General features: G+C 38.5%; 1 pseudogene; it reads left to right on the top strand.

Annotated features, from left to right (window-relative positions):
* The first annotated feature begins 10,291 nt into the window (after positions 1-10,291).
* Positions 10,292-11,201, top strand: LOC136515112 (3-oxoacyl-[acyl-carrier-protein] synthase II, chloroplastic-like; annotated as a pseudogene).
* Positions 11,202-16,883: the final 5,682 nt, after the last annotated feature.

The following is a 16,883-nucleotide window of genomic DNA, read 5'->3' on the forward strand; positions in this document are numbered from 1 at the left end:
TGCATGTTAGTCACAAGAAATTTAGGAACCCAAATAGAAGTATTCCTATATGTGTTGGCTTCCTTTCCAACATATTTGGCAACCACTTTTCCACTGTTGTTGTTCCTTAAAACAAAACACGAAGTCAAGCTTTGTCGAGGTGGTTGAAACTTTGGTTGGTATGCATACTTGTTCATAGTGCCCCACACTGATTCCTTTGGCTTCTGCTGAACCTATTTCTGCTGGAACACCTTCTTCTTGGGCTTAGTTTGATCAGGAGTAGAATTGGTAGCCTTCCCCTTTTTGCGGGCAGCGGCACAACCAACCTTCACTACAGCACTGCCGCAGTCTATGCAGGCTGATCTGTAACAACTCTTTCCTTCCTCTCAAACTTGACACACTCATAGCCATTTATGATCTTTCTTTCATTTGTCTTGGCTCCTGCAGTGTGCCCAAGCCCATGCTTGATTGAGGGGTGTCTCCCTTGCTTGAATTGAGGCACTTTTGAATTATTTGCCTTCTTGTCACTTACTTGAGCCTTACCACTCAAGCAGCCCTTGCCAATGATCTCATTGAGTCTAGCAATTTCTTTTCTCATTACCACCATGTTTGCAAGGTTAGTGGAATAAGCAATTAAATTAATATTATAACATTTTCCACACCCTTGACTAGTGGAGGTAGTAGAGGCATCCTTTGCCTTAGAGGGATGTGAGTTGTTATCCCAAAGAATATTATATTGCAGCTCAAGTTCTTTGTGCTTTTCATCTAAGTCACAATACTTTTTCTTGAGAGCAATATTTTCTTTCTTTGTGATAGCATGGTCTCCTTGTTCTTTGGTCAAGGCCTTGCACAAGGATTCCACCTCACTTCTCTCTAATGCAAGAGCTTCCTTGCGAGCAATGTAGAGATCCTCTTGTTGGATAAGAGTTTCCTCTCTAGATTCTAGCTCGGCTTGGACACTCTCTAGATCCTCTATTATCTTAGTGATGAATAATTTAGTCTTTCCATCTAAAATTTTAGTTATCATGTTTATTTCTTCATCACTAGATTCATCATCACTAGAGCTATCACTAATATCACTACTAGAGATATCACTTGGAGGTGGAGGTGGAGGAGCTTTGGCCTTGGATTTAGATTTTTCCTTCTCACCCTTTGCCATAAGACAAATGTGAGGGGAGTAGTACTCATCATCGAACATGTTGGTGAAGAGTCTTAGTGAAGAAGATGGCTCATGGATAGCAATGGTTGCAACTTTCTCATCTTCTTCACTTGAGCTTTCAATAGATGAATCCCATTCATGCCCAATGTGAGCTTCTCCCATGTTTTTCTTGCTCTTTCTACGATTGGCCTTCTCCTATTTCTTGTCCTACTTGTATTTGTTGTCGTTGATCTCATATGGACACTTGGCAATGAAGTGATCGATGCTTTCACAATTATAGCATGTCCTCTTTTTCTTGTTTGGGAAGCTTCTCTTCACTACCTTGTAGCCTTGCTTCTTTAGCCCCTTGTGATACCTCCTCATAAAGAGAGCAACATCATCCACTTTCTCGTATTGGTCATCATCATGTTCACTCTCACTAGAGGATGAGGTGGTCTCTACTCTTTTTTGAACTTGCTTGATTGCTTTGGACTTGCTAATTGAAGCTTGCTTGTTGGTCTTGGACTTGCTTGTAGAGCCTTGATTGCTTGATTTGTTGGCCTTGAGAGCTACATCCTTGTTGATCTTGATGCCTTCTGGCTTTGCTTGCAATTCTCTAAGCTTCTTCCTCTCATTTGCTTCTTCTCTTTGCATGTCAAAGGTCAAGATCCTCCCAAGTATATCATTTGGTGTGAAGTACTCAAACTTCTTCTTGTCTCTAATTAGAGTTACTATGGTCTCATTTCTTGGTGAATAAGCTTCCAACATAATTTTGACAACTTTGTGATCATCTAGCTCATCACAACCATAGCCTCTAATCTTGCCCACCATGGTCATCAACCTATCAAACATCTCTTGTGGCCCTTCTCCATCCAAGATAACAAATCGGTTGAGCTTGGACATCAACAAATAAATTCTTGCCTTTCTCACTTTGTCAACTGCTTCATGTGCAAGATGCAAAGTATCCCAAATTTGCTTAGCAACATCCACACCAATCACTCTATTGTACTCATCACCATCCAAGGCACTGAGTAGCACACTAGTGGCTTGACCGTTGAGGTGGATGATTCTCATTTCTTCCATGGTTGGATTCTTGGAATCAACCGGTGGCTCAAATCCATTGCAAACAACCTCTCATCAAGTGCTTCCACTTGGCAAAGTTAGTCCCATAGAAATGAGGTAACTTGCCTGCGGGCACATTGATGAAAGACTTGCGATCATGGTTAGTCATAGACATAGAAGAATAGTTAAAGGATACGGCAGCATATTTGTTATCGTCATTCTTCTTGTGCTTTCCTTTTTTGTCCTTCTTGCTATGCACTTGGTAGGACTCATCACCATCACCATCTTCGGAGCTGCTAGATAGCTCACTTGAAGATGAATTGGAGGCTTTTGCTTCTTGTTCCTTCTTCTTTCTTGCTTCTCTTCTTTTTTTCAAGCTTCTCTCTTAAGTCTTCTTTCTTCTTTTCTTGCTTTCTTCTCTTATAACCGTTGCTGCTCCTTCTTCTTCTCTCTTGCTTCTCTTTTCTCTTTTCTAGCTACCTTTCTTCTTCTTCTTTCTTCTTCATTTTGAGCTTCTTGGACATCAGTTGCCTCTAGCTATGGGAGCGTGGAGTTGCTCGCTGTAGAGGCGCTAAGCTCACTGTTGTCGGTGTCATGCAACCCAATGTCCTCCGGATGGACATTGATGGGCTTCACAACACCGGATCCTCCCTCGGGCTCTATACCTCATGCAGCGAAGCGCACATGAGGTAACCTGGCTCTGATACCACTTGTAGGATCACTGGAATGCCTATAGGGGAGGTGAATAGGCCGATAAAACTTCAACTTAAACCAAAGTCAAATTCACCCGCGGCACTGCCACTCTGTGAGCGCAGCACTGCCGCACCTGCAAGAGAGATTAGTTCATAGTTCAAAATCTACCCAACAAAATTTAGATTGGGTAAATTTCTTAACTTCCTGCAGAGTAGTAGATCACAGATCGATAGCTAAAAGTGGTGGGAACACCACACACAAGTAGATCGGCCTCAAACTCTAGAGATCACCTCAACAACAACAAGAACACAAGTGTAGCAACACAAGCACAAGATGACACAAGGATTTATCCTGTGGTTTAGCTCGCCACCAAGGCTTGCCTATGTCCATGTTGTTGAGGTATACCACTAAGGCTTAGGGATTTGCAACTCTACCTCATTCTCAAGTCAAGAGAGTGAACTCTTGAGATGAGGGGTGATTTTAATCGCTGCAAGAGGTGGTTACAAACCTCCTGATGCTGCCACAAACTTGGCACGGGCGACGCTCTAGCCGGCTAGGAGCCAAGCTCCAAGAGTAACAAACACAACCGCAAGCTAAGACGTGAACCAAGTGCTCTTTAGAGTTTAGGAATCAATGGAGCTGCTCTCTATTTGAGTTTTGGACCCTTTTCCCTCAAGGATTGATGGGAAAATCAATGGATTTGCTTGGGGGCTTGAGGTCAACAATGGAGTGAGAGAGAGAGAGCTCCTGCTCTATTTTGGCGTGCTAAAGTAAGGAACAAGAGAGCCGGTTGGTTACCATTAGAAAGAAAGGGAAATGTATATATACCCCCTAGCCCCAACGGTCACTTCAAATCGTAGATAGCCATTGGTGAGGAAAGAGAAAGGTATATATACCCCCAGCCCTCAATGGACACTACACCCAATAGGTCGGGTGAGATGAGGACGTGATCAAAGGGTCGAGCGAGCCGGTGCTAGCGACCTTGGGGTCGGGCGAGACGGAGCCCGCGACCAAAGGGTCAGGCGATCCGGAGCCCGCGACCTTGGGGTCAGGCGAGACAGAGCCCGCGACCAAAGGGTCGAGCGAGATGGAGCCCGCGACCTTGGTGTCGGGCGAGACGGAGCCCGCGACCAAAGGGTCGGGTGAGGCAGAGCCTACGACCTTAGGGTCGGGTGAGTCGGAGCCACGACCAAAGGGTCGGGTGATCTAGAGCCTGCGTCCAAGGGGTGGGGCGAGCCGGAGCTCGCACCCAAGGGGTCGGGCGAGTCGGAGCTCGCACCATCCAAGACAAGGGTAATAGTGAAGTGTAGACTGTCTTAACTATAAATCTGAAGATGCTTGTGGTTGTTTGAGCACTTGGTAGCACATATTAGCTCAAGCATTGTGCCCCCCTTTATAGTATGGCTTTTCCTATACTCAAATGCAATATATAAAAGAATAAACCTCCTTTGAGTTTGAAGCCATCTACATTTGTAATTGGGGACTCCTCCGTTCCATGTAGCATCCTCGAATATAAATTCCCTGCTTGTCATCTTGATAAATCTCATTAGTTCTCTAATTGCGTTGTTATTATCACCAAAACCCACAATTAAGGCTTGATTGCACTTTCACAAATCTCTAAAATCAATACAGACTCTCAACTTCCTATTTTTCTTATACACAGGAACTACACTCGATATCCACTCTGCATATCGGCAAAGTCGGATAAATTTTGCTTCTAGTAGTCTTTCAGTCTCCTTAATATCATCAAGAACATTTGGATTAAATCTCCTTGGAGCTTGTTTAAATGGCTGATATCCAGGTTTAACAATCTTTAAATTCCTTTAACAAATCTATCAATTTTTGTTTATACTTAGGATCCAATTTAGCACTTACATACGTCGGCCTAGGCCTATCTCCAGGACCAATATCTATTTCTTCTAACTCATCGGCCGACGTAAAGCCATGTCCTAGTTTACCATCTGTACCATATATTGGATTATCCATTAAAACAAACTTTCAGAGCCGACTGCTCAGATCGGCTATTGGCCTTCATCATTGATTCTAATGAAGCCTCCTTCCCATCGCTTGCTAGAAACACACTCAAAATCTTCTAATTCCCAATACATTGGATCAGCTGTTGCTATACTCATAGAATCATCAGCATGAACTAGCTCAACATTGTCTCCATGCCACTGAATCAAGCATTGATGCATAGTCGATGGTACACAACAATTGGCATGAATCCAATCATGACCAAGGAGTAAACTATATGAACCCTTTCCATCAATGACAAAGAATGTAGCGAGCAAAGTCTTGCTTTCAATTGTCAATTCATCATTTATTGCCCCCCTAGTCTTGGACGCATTACCCCCAAAATCTTTAAGCATCATGTTAGTCTCAATCAGATCTTCTGGTCCTTTACCAAGCTTGCAAAAAGTAGTATAAGGCATCAGATTAACAGAAGCACCTCCATCAACCAATATTTTACTCATTGGCTTCCCATCGACAAAACCTTTCACATATAAAGCCTTCAAATATCGATGCTTAATTGGTTTATCAAATATAGCTTGTTGTATCAATGTCAATTGGGCTGCCATCTCTTCATACTCTGATTCATCAAAATCCGAATAGACTTCTTGATCTGTTGGAGCTTTAAATTCATATGGTAAAAGAAAAGCCATTTGAATATTAGCTAATGGCTGACCTTATCAGTTGTTTGTTTAGCATGCCATACTTACGGTTTACCAGATTTCTGAGCCCGTTCTAATTCTCTGCTCCTTAGGCATTGTACTCTTCTCTTCTAACTTCTTGTTAAACCTCCTGGACACCACTGTCCTTCCAGCCAAACATACTCTTCATCATCTTCTTCTTCATAATCGGCCCAGATCTGATCAACAACTCGCTTTCCAAGCCGATCATGAATGCTTCTATTTTTTAAGCGCCGATCCACATCATTATGTTGATATTTAATTCGATCTTGGATAGATTGGCGGTTGACTTGAGATTGCCTGAACTCCCAATATTGTTCGCTACATTCTGGGCAATTACTTCTAATAGGCAATCTCAAACCTTCATTCCAACAATGTCTGAAGAAAAGGCAATTCCAATGTGACTCAGCTTGTTTGTCTTTTATATCTCTCTTTTTCTTGTTGATGTTGATATTCCTTCTCTTCCAAACAGCGATGATAATCTTTCTCTGCTAAACAGCGATGATATTCCTTCTCTTCTAAACAGCGATGATAATCTTTTATATCTCTCTGCAATTACCTTCTGCCGTTGTCATTTATTCAACAGAATTTGAGATGTAACACATGGTTTCATCGCACCATCTCTCGACGTTTCTCCCTGCTCATATCGGTTCTTTTGTTGGTGATGACGTCTTTTAATTTCTCTATATTCATCAGCCGATATTTATATCTCCGGATCAACTGTTCTAGTTTCTCTTGCCCTACCTGATATCAAAACTTTAGTTTTTCCTTTGAACAACTTAGCATCAACCATGTTCTGATCCTTTGAGAAAGGATTATCATCAACTTTTATTTTCCAAGTTGTATCAAATTTAAGCTTTCCTTGTTGAATAGCCCTCTGAATATGCTGCCAAAAAATCCTGTAATCATTAGTATTATGAGAAGTAGTGTTATGGTACTTGCAGAACTTTTTATTCTTCAACTGATTGGGAGATAATATAACATGATCGACAGACAGTTTAATCTGTCCCTTCTCAAGTAAGACATCAAAAAGTTTGTCTGCTTTTGTAACATCAAAATCATAACTTTCTTCAACTTCTTTTCCCCAAGTATTTGGAATCATTACTATCTTTTTACCCCAATTTTATTAAGCTGCGGCAATTTCCTCTTCTTCATCATCGTCATCGACTAAATATGGATTATAAGCTTCAACGATTGCGGCATTCTTCTAGAATCGGGTATCTCTGCGCATATTCTAGAACTGGCTATTAAGTGCTGCCACCCGTTGAGCCAATTGACCTAAATTGTCAAATTCTTGCCCAAGCAGCTTTTCTCTCCATGTTGGCAACATTCCATGAATGACCAACGCAGCTAGCTGATCATCAGTCAAATTCAACAAAAAGCATAAGTTTCTTGTTTCTTGGAACCTCTGAAGGAACTCAGCACCCGATTCATTAGCTCTTTGCTTTATAGTTGTCAAATCTGTGATCTTTCTTTCTCCTGTCCCAGTATAGAAATATATATAAAATTTCTTTTCAAGATCACTCCAATTGGCAATAGAATTAACCGTTAGTGATGAAAACCAAGTGAAAGCTGGTCCTGACAGAGACAAAGAGAAAAAACAAACTCGATGAGCTTCTTCAACAGAGGCTTCACCCAACTGAGTAAGATATCGACTGACATGTTCTATTATACATGTGCTATCTTGACCAGTGAACTTAGCAAATTCTGAAAGCATATAGTTCGTAGGAAGGGCCACCAAATTATACCACTCTGGATATGAACATTTGTACGAAAAGGTCTGCCCTTTTGGTTACTCGAATCAATAATTTATCAGCATTTGAGTTTGGATTTCTTGGCAATTACTGACCCATCTACAGATTGAAATTCTGAGTGCCTTGATATCCTGAATTTGGCATCATATTGAGGGTATTATAATCTGAACCATAATGATATCCTTGTGGAATATCTATCTGTCGGGCTCCTTGCTGATTTACTGTTTGAAATCTCAGATTGAAAACATTAGGATATGTATCTCTACGAATCCTTTGAACCGATGATGACATTTTTTGCGCCGACAGTGGTATTTGGTCTGATGTACCAAAATTAACCATCTGATTTTGAACTTGCCCTGTTGGCCTGGGCATCATCACTCTTAGCTAGTGTTGCTTCTTGATGGCTAGTACCAGCTTGATTAGTCCCCTGAGTCGATGAATGCGGAATATTGTAATAAGCCGGTCTAACTTGATCAAGTGAAAATCCATGAAATACCTCCTTCATGGTATTGTGGAATGTATTCAAAAAAGTTGTATTATGATTCAGCATTGCATCATGAATAGATTTGTTGACAGTTTCTACAAAGAAACGCCATTCATCAGCTTCGTCTATATCTGACTGTCCATGTATCAAAACTCTCGGCAGTAGGGATGAAAACGGATCGGATACGGACGGATATCACCGATATTACATTTGTTTTCATATTTCTGTCCGGATTCGGATTCGAATACGGATAGTGTCAACTATGTCGGATAGGATACGATTGGATATCGACATCATAAATATGCGATTTGAGTATTCGGATACGGATACGGTATCGGATGTTGGATATCCGGACTCGGATACGGACAGATCTCAACCCCTCTAAACGGATTCGGTTTCGAATACGGTCGGAAAATATCCGTACCGTTTTCATCCCTGCTCGGCAGTGGATATTTCTGAACAACTTTATTGTCATGTGTTTTGGTATATGACAACAAGCACTTGTTCTAAAACTCCTCTATAGCTGTACCAATGACATTTTTATCCTCATCAGGTAAGTCTTAAGGTACCATAAGAATGTCCTTATGTTGTGAACCACCATGACGATTGTGGTCCCATCGAGTGTGCCAAAGAGTGTGTTGACACAAAAATATGGCGATGTGATCAACACACAGCAAGCTGTATGATTTGAGTGGAACGAGACAAGAGATCTGCTTGGCTTCAACATAGAACCAGCCGATTCTGAAAACCCAACGACGTGTTAGTCAATTTGACCTGCAATTGACAAGGAGAGAAAATCTTATCAGTAATTTAAAGTGGAACATGTCGGTGCTGCACCAGACAGTGATGGATTGTTAATCTAGAAGTCCAAATTTTTGTTATAGGCTAAATCATGTGTGTTCTCTCTATTCAGATTGGAGTTTTTTTTTTAAGCTTAGTACTATATTGCATTATTTCTTGGTTTTACATTGTACTAATTTTAGCTTTTGTTGGTTTTGCAGAATATGAATTCTTCCAATATTAAATCATACATTGTTGAAAATGTAGCCGCCGACTTTAAAAGAGATCAAATGTTCAGAACTGATGGATTCTAAGTTAGACAAAGATGTGAATGCCCCATATCCTCCATCACCATCCATCCAGGTATGAAACACAAATAAATAGCTCTGTTATTGCCTTGGTGATAGATGGATTACATGGAAGATCTTTAATTTCAGGGCTGTTCGTTTGACTCTATGTGTTCTATGTCATTGAAGATTATTATATATACATATTCTGATCTTTTGTTACCTTAGATGTATTTCAGTGATGGATTGTTAATCTAGAAGTCCAAATTTTTGTTATAGGCTAAATCATGTGTGTTCTCTCAATTCGGATTGGAGTTGTTATTTTTTTTAAGCTTAGTACTATATTGCATTATTTCTTGGTTTTACATTGTACTAATTTTAGCTTTTGTTGTTTTTGCAGAATATCGATTCTTCTAATATTAAATCATACATTGTTGAAAATGTAGACGTCTGACTTTTAAAGAGATCAAAATGTTCAGAACTGATGGATTCTAAGTTAGGCAAAGATGTGAATGCCCCATATCCTCCATCACCATCCATCCAGGTATGAAACACAAATAAACAGCTCTGTTATTGCCTTGGTGATAGATGGATTACATGGATATATCCTTCAATAGTCAGTGATATATGCATATTGTTTCTCGTTGTACCTTTTACTTATGAGGGTTATTACACTGACATATTGATTCATGCCTAGATACATGAAGATATCCGAACGAGTGCTTATCTATTGCTTGTCTGGCAATAGATCCGATTCAAGTGGGCATCCACATGTTTTGTCGATTTTTCCTGTCGCCGGTCAGGTGGTTTCAGTTTTTTACCTTTTCAATCATTCTGGAATGGCATTGCTGCTTGAAGGAAGCCGACTTTGATCATACTGGAGTTTGAACTCAGGAAACTAGACTCTAATCTGATTATCAACTGAACTTTTAGTATTGTCAAAACAAGATCTTCCTGTGTGGTTTTTAGTGGATGATTATATTTTTCTTTGTTTATGCATTTGCTGAGACAACCCTTTTCACACTTACATCTGTAGGAACCGTGACTTCTGGGAGGAGCTGCTGAACAAAGGGATGAGGTGTGTGGGTTTTTGGTTGCCTGCTTCTGCTTGGGATGCATTCGCTTGTGGCTACTTGTGAACTGTTGTCCTCAACATCATTTTCTTTCAGTTTGACTTGAGAATCGGGATATAATGGTTATTTCTCATTGCTAATATAAAATATAAAGGGTGGGTTTGGAAGACTCCAAAAAGCTAAAAATAAATCAAGCGTTAAGAGTCACATATGTCATGCTCCATCTTGCATCAAGCAAACAATTTCTTTAGTTTTGTCCAGTGTGGATGTTTGTTCAGACCTCTTCAGGTTGCTATTTGTTTGTCAATCAACCTGACATGGGTCTGAACAAATTGGTTGTGGTTTGCGGGAATGGCTATGGTTGTTGCTTTACAAGCTGAAAGAAGTGTTATCGAAAAGAAGAAACCCGATATCAAACAAAGGAGGGTGGTTGTCACTGACATGAGTGTAGTGACACCATTGGGCCATGTTCCTGACGTGTTTTACAACAATCTTCTTGATGGTGTTAGTAGAATAAGTGAGATAGAGAGGTTTGACTGTTCCAACTTCCCTACGGTAATACAGAGCACATGATCTCCTTCAATCTTTTTAGGAGTGGTGCTCGGGCTGGTTTTACAATTTGGTCAAATGTTACCATGCAGTGATTGGTATTTGGACTTTAATACTGATAATTGCAGGATAGATAAAATCCTATTCTACTGGTTGTTGTATTGCACCTAAGCTTGCGAAGCAGATGGACAAGTTTATGCTATATCTGATAATTGCTGGAAAGAAGGCATTAGAAAATGATGGACTCACCGAAGAACTGAGGATTGAGTTGGACAAAACCAGGTGTGGGGTTCTCATTGGTTCTGCAATGGGCGGCTGAAGGTTCACAGGCTCACAGTATTGACTATACTAATATTTAGTTGTATCTTGATGAATTCCAATTATCCATGGAACCTGTTTCCATATCCTGATGCAAGTTATTATGGACTGTCAAGCAAGTTTTTAATGATGCAATCGAGACACTGAGGGTCTCTTACAAGAAAATGAACCCATTTTGTGCTCCTTTTGCAACTATGAATATGGGCCCTGCAATCCTTGCAATGGATCTGGTGTGACATGATCTGATTATTTTTTTATATAATTTTCTATGTAGATAACTGTGATTACCATAGTTCATACGTTCTGCAATTTACACGGATGGATGGGACCAAACTATTCTATTTCGACAGCTTGTAGTACTACCAGTAACTTTTTGTATTTGGCAAAGCTGTAACATCAACCTTTCATGTTTTCTTTGAAAATTAACTTCTTATCTGTGACCTTATTCATAATCTTTCAGGACGTTATGCTCTGTGGTGGTTCTGATGCACCTCTTATCCCAGTCAGTTGGTGGCCCAAAGTCCTCATTCTTCTGCCTCCAGTTTTCCACAGTTTGTCTTGGTCTTTTCAGTTTCAAACAGAAGCTGAGCTCCATGGGCAATATATATGTGACTGTGTGCAAATTTCAATTTATGGTTCTCCATTGCTCAGTATGCAAATTATGGTTATGCAAATTTCAATATTATATATGTGGCCTCATTCCTCTGCAAATTTCAATATATATGTGACTGGATGCAAATTACCATGAGCTCCACACTATTAATCAATGTACCACAAAACACTACTTATATTCAAGATAAACAAACGAAGTTCTGCATTTCTGCTCGCTCTCCCGTGGCACTCTTTTTTCAACTTAACACAAACTAGCCTGAACACGCGCGTGCTACGCTGCGTGGGCTTAGGTAGCAGCACGTGATAAACGTGAACACCAAACAACGCAAACAGTGCCAAATAGGAAGTAAATCGAATGGCTTCCCATTTATTCGTTGCTTTCCCCGCTTGCAGTTGCACACCCTTGCCCATGCTTTCCCCGCTTGCAGTTGCACACCCCTTCTTGTTGTGATTGTGTGCCAAATCTCTATTTTTAATTTGACCATATATTTATAAAAAAGAACATATAAATATTATGACACCAAATTAACACGCACTCTAGATTTAAACTGTGCTAACCAATGGTGGAAAGTGAGGTACGGAGGAAGGTAAGGTGCTCATTTGAGTTGAATAGTTTATTGGTCTAGAGATACTGTTTTTTCTCTCTCTCGTTGCAACGCACGGATAACTTTGCTAGTAATGGATAATTAGGTGTGGTGTTCCCCCCTGGTTATTGTAATTGTTGTGTGACTACTACATATGTACTGTATTACTTTAGAGACGCCAAAAGTTTGTGGTAATCAATATGTAATCTATATCTATACCTAATATTAAAAAGGCAAAATTTCTCTCCACCTATTTTTTTTGTCCGACCTTCCTTTTAACTAACTTTGTGAATGTGGAAACTACCTATAGCTCTTTCCTTTATATAACAGTGCAAGACTGCTTAAGGTAATCTAGATAGGTACGAATCCTAATACAATTAGATCTCTCCGATTCCGGGCAACCTGAATAGGAATCTTAATCCAAATAAAAAATATAAAAATATAGACGGAATCTTAATCCAATTAGATATCTCTGACTCCGAGTAACCTAAATAGGAATCTTAATCTAAATAGAAAAATAATATATATAGAATAGAAATCTAATAAAGAGGAAAGAAGGGTAGAATTTCTTTGTTAAGTTCCTTTTCAGTTCTTTTTTCGCTATTTTTCTGGTTTGGTTTGTCTGTTTTTACTTGCTCCGAGTATGTTTTGCTTTACATTCTCATTTGGACGTTTTTCACTTGGCTCCGAATAATTCCCAAAAAAAACTTGGATTCGAATATGTTCTGATTTTGTTCCATGGCTATTTTCTAGAGTACATTCCAATTTTTGTCATGACCGTTTTCTACTTGGCTTCGAGTATGTTCAGATTTTTCTTCTTGTGGTTGTTTTTGACACTAGCTCGCATTTTCTGAATTTGTTTTCATTGTTTTTCGTGGTTTTCTCCACCTGGTTTTTTTGTGTTCTAATAAATATAATAAGAGTAAAAAACAATAAATAAAATACCACAACAATTTTAATCTTTCACTCCTTAAGAAACAAATATTTTTACCACTAAGTTAATTTAATTTTTGACTCAAACTCATGACCCGTGCTACAACTCACTCACGTACAACAATGATATGATATCTTATTCCAACACGTATTGGATCCCGTTGCAACGTACGGGCACGTTTGCTATACTTATATCTATCCATAATACTAAAGAGGCAAAATTTCTTGCGCAAAATCTTTCGTCCAACCTAATAATCCTAAAGTGGCTCGGTTTCGGCAATCATGCAATTTTTTTTCCTAAAGTCAATTCTGTGTCCACCCGATCCTATTGTTCCCTTCGGTTTTGATCTAATAAACAAATTTTTTTTTCTTTTCCTACGTTTGGTTCCTATACGTTCAGCCTGGGCGTTCGATTTTAACCGACCGTTCGGTTCGGTTTTTTCGGTTTTTTAGAATTTCGGTTTCCAGAAAATGACTCCCGATCGGTTTGCTAAAATTTCAAAAACCGACCAATTTCGGTTCGGTTTTTTAATTCGGTTTTTCGGTTAAAACCGAATAAACCGAATATCAGACAGGACTTAGAACTGACAGCACAACACAGTACAAACTTGCACAGCACAGTATATTATTTGAAGACTCAAGACTGTTACAAACTTAACGATTCAATGCTCAAATCAAATATTATAAATTTACAGTTCATTCTTAATAATAAACCACAGTACTCCATCAGTTTTGATAAACAACAGGGGAAAAAACAGGTTTCTCGGTATTTCAGTTTTTCGGTTCGGTATGGCATAGAAACCAAAACCGAACCGAAAAATCGAACTTCACAGAACTGGAAACCGAAACCGAACCGAAAAACCGAACTACCGACTATTCGGTTCGGTTTCGGTTCGGTGTTCGGTCTTCGGTGAAAAAGTGCCCAGGCTGACTATACGTTTCAGTGTCCATCCATTTTTTTTTTGTTTTGGATCTTTTTGTTGTTCGTTTATCCACTCAGGTTATCTTTTTCTTTCTCCAATAAAATTAATAATAAATAATAAATATAATATTATGGACATTTCAACCATTGGCTTTTTGTAATCTCTAAGAAAATAAAGGTTTCTAATACCAAATTGTTAACGTAATTTTTATTAGAAACATATTCTTATTGATATCTAGATTAGCCGACAGTTCAACTAATCAAAATGTGAACTGAAATCTTGAGCACTTTATTGCTTATCTAATCTAGTCTAAATAAATGTATCTTTAGAGTCCACGGTGAGGGCTAGCATGTAAAAAGTTGAGAGAGGTCTCCCACATTAATCATCAGTGGATAGACCAATCTTCGAAACGTCCGCAACTAACTCCTTGTTGACAAATTTTTATGGGTCCTCAAAGGCCACGGAACTCGATATTTTATTATAGGAAAAAGTCTACTTAACCCCTACCTTTCATACTTGGTCTACTTCACCCCCAACTATGAAACCATCTGTTTTACCCCCTGAACTTTCTAAAACCGTCTATTTTACCCCCTGGGCGGTTTTCAGCGGCGGTTGCTACAGTAACAGCGGGTCTGCTACAGCAACAGTGGGTTTGCTACAGTGCCGTTGGTTTTGGATTTTCTTTTTTTTATTTCTTTTCGGTGAATTTTTTAGAAATCATAGAAAAATCATAAAATGAAAAATCTAATTTTATTGGACTCCACATGAGTAGATCTACACAGTGAATATATAATACGGTATGATTTAGTACAAATTTTTTTTGTAGCTTTAGATTAATTAGAAAATCCAATTTTGTCGGTAATTAATTAGAATTTATCTATAACTAAGTTATACATAGTCCAATTAGTACGAAATTTTTACTATAGTTCAAGCATACAATAATTAGCGTACCATAAAAATTTCACCACAATTGGACCATAGAAGCTGCAGCTATGAATTATTCCAATTAATTACAGACAAAATTAGATTTTCCAATTAATCTAAGGCTACAGTAAAAATTTTGTACTAAAGCATACCGTATTATATATTCACTATGTAGATCTACTCATGTGGAGTCCAACAAAATTAGATTTTTTATTTTATGATTTTTCTATGATTTACTGTGATTTTTCAAAGATTCACCGAAAATAAAAAAAAAAAGAAAATTCAAACTCACTCGTTACTGTAGCAACCCGCTGTTACTGTATCAAACCGCTGTCAAAAACCGCTCGGGGGGTAAAATAGACGGTTTTGGAAAATTCAGGAGGTAAAACAGACGGTTTCATAGTGGGGGTGAAGTAGACCATGTATGAAAGGTGGGGGTTAAGTAGACTTTTTCCTTTCATTATACCAGCACATAAATAGAACAAAAATTAAAGTTATGATGTATTTATATCTAAGGGCCTGTTTGGTTTCTGCAGGACCTCCTAGAATTCCTATCACATCGAATGTTTGGACACATGCATGGAGTATTAAATATAGACTAATTACGAAACTAATTGCACAACTTGCAACTAATTTGCGAGATGAATCTTTTAAGCCTAATTAGTCCATGATTTGACAACGTGGTGCTACAGTAACTGTATGCTAATAACGAATTAATTAGGCTTAAAAATCGTCTCACAAATTAGCCTCTAATTGGTTTTGTAATTAATCTATATTTAATGCTCCTTATTAGTATCTAAACATTCGATGTGACATGAATTTTAGAAGCAACTAAAGAACCAAACACCCCCTAAATATTTATGCGCTTTACAGTAGGAGAAAAAACCATCAAAATTGTATTTTAGTTCGATACAGGATTAATAGTTGTTGTCATAATTGCCAACAATAAATTATATTATAGATGTCATGGCCATCAAAAAATAAATTGTAACTTTTAATTTTTGAATTTATAAATGGAGAAACATAAATAATATGTATCATTCTTATTGTCGTTCCCCAAAAATATTTAATAGGTTTTTTCCATAAATAATAGGTACCATTCTTATTGTCGTTCCCCAAAAATATTTAATAGGTTTTTTCCTCCCGTCGCACAGGCATGTTTGCTAGTAATATATAAAATGTGTCCTATAATATGTTGTTCACCAGCTTTAACATTTTTCAAATAAAGGAAGCTTTTAATTAAATCCTTGAAGCTTTATTACTCCCTTTGTTTTTTCTAGTTTTGTGCTAAGTCAAACATTTCTATTTTTGACCACCAATTTCTTTAAAAAAATTATACAGACTAATAACATGAGATTTATGTTTTTAGATTCACTATGAGAAATATTTTCATGATAAATAGTTCACATGTTGTGAAAGTACATGTTTTTAAAAAAAATTGATGGTCAAAGTCAGAAATGTTTGGCTTAGAACAAATCTAATACGACATAAAAATTATGGGAAGAATACGTCGACATCAGTGGCGGATCCACAGGGGGGGGCTGCCGGGGCTACAGCCCCCCCTAGTGAGCCTAATCTCTTCATAAATCACTATTACATAGTGGCAAATCACCATTAATCTTTAGTGTTAGCCTTAGATCTTCATTGTTTAGGCCCCCCTTAATCACCATCCTAGATCCGCCACTGGTCGACATGATATGAGAACTTGAAAAGGTACTCCCGACTTTTGCCTAATAAGAAGCACATGTGGCCACAAGACAAAAATGAGACCGATCTACACATTCTAGTAACTATTAATAATTTTTAGTGCATGGAAGAAATATCCTTGGCCTCCTGTGCCAACTGCTTCAAGACCACCAACCAAGTTTTGATAAGCCTCTTTCTGCAGAATAGCCCAACTAAATAGCCGGTAAATAACCTACACAAGAAAAATATTTTTTTCTTTTCAAAGATGATATATGCCATTTCTGCTTAGCCAAAATGGCCGACAAGTAGCAGCCTTCCCTCGCAGAAGTAATGGTTTTAAATCTTTACTAAATCCACCTCACCAACCACCAAACAAGCAAGAAACACTGTAAGATTCACTTAGTCAAGTAGCCA

This window comes from Miscanthus floridulus, chromosome 17 (assembly GCF_019320115.1).
Source record: "Miscanthus floridulus cultivar M001 chromosome 17, ASM1932011v1, whole genome shotgun sequence".
NCBI classification, from domain to species: domain Eukaryota; kingdom Viridiplantae; phylum Streptophyta; class Magnoliopsida; order Poales; family Poaceae; genus Miscanthus; species Miscanthus floridulus.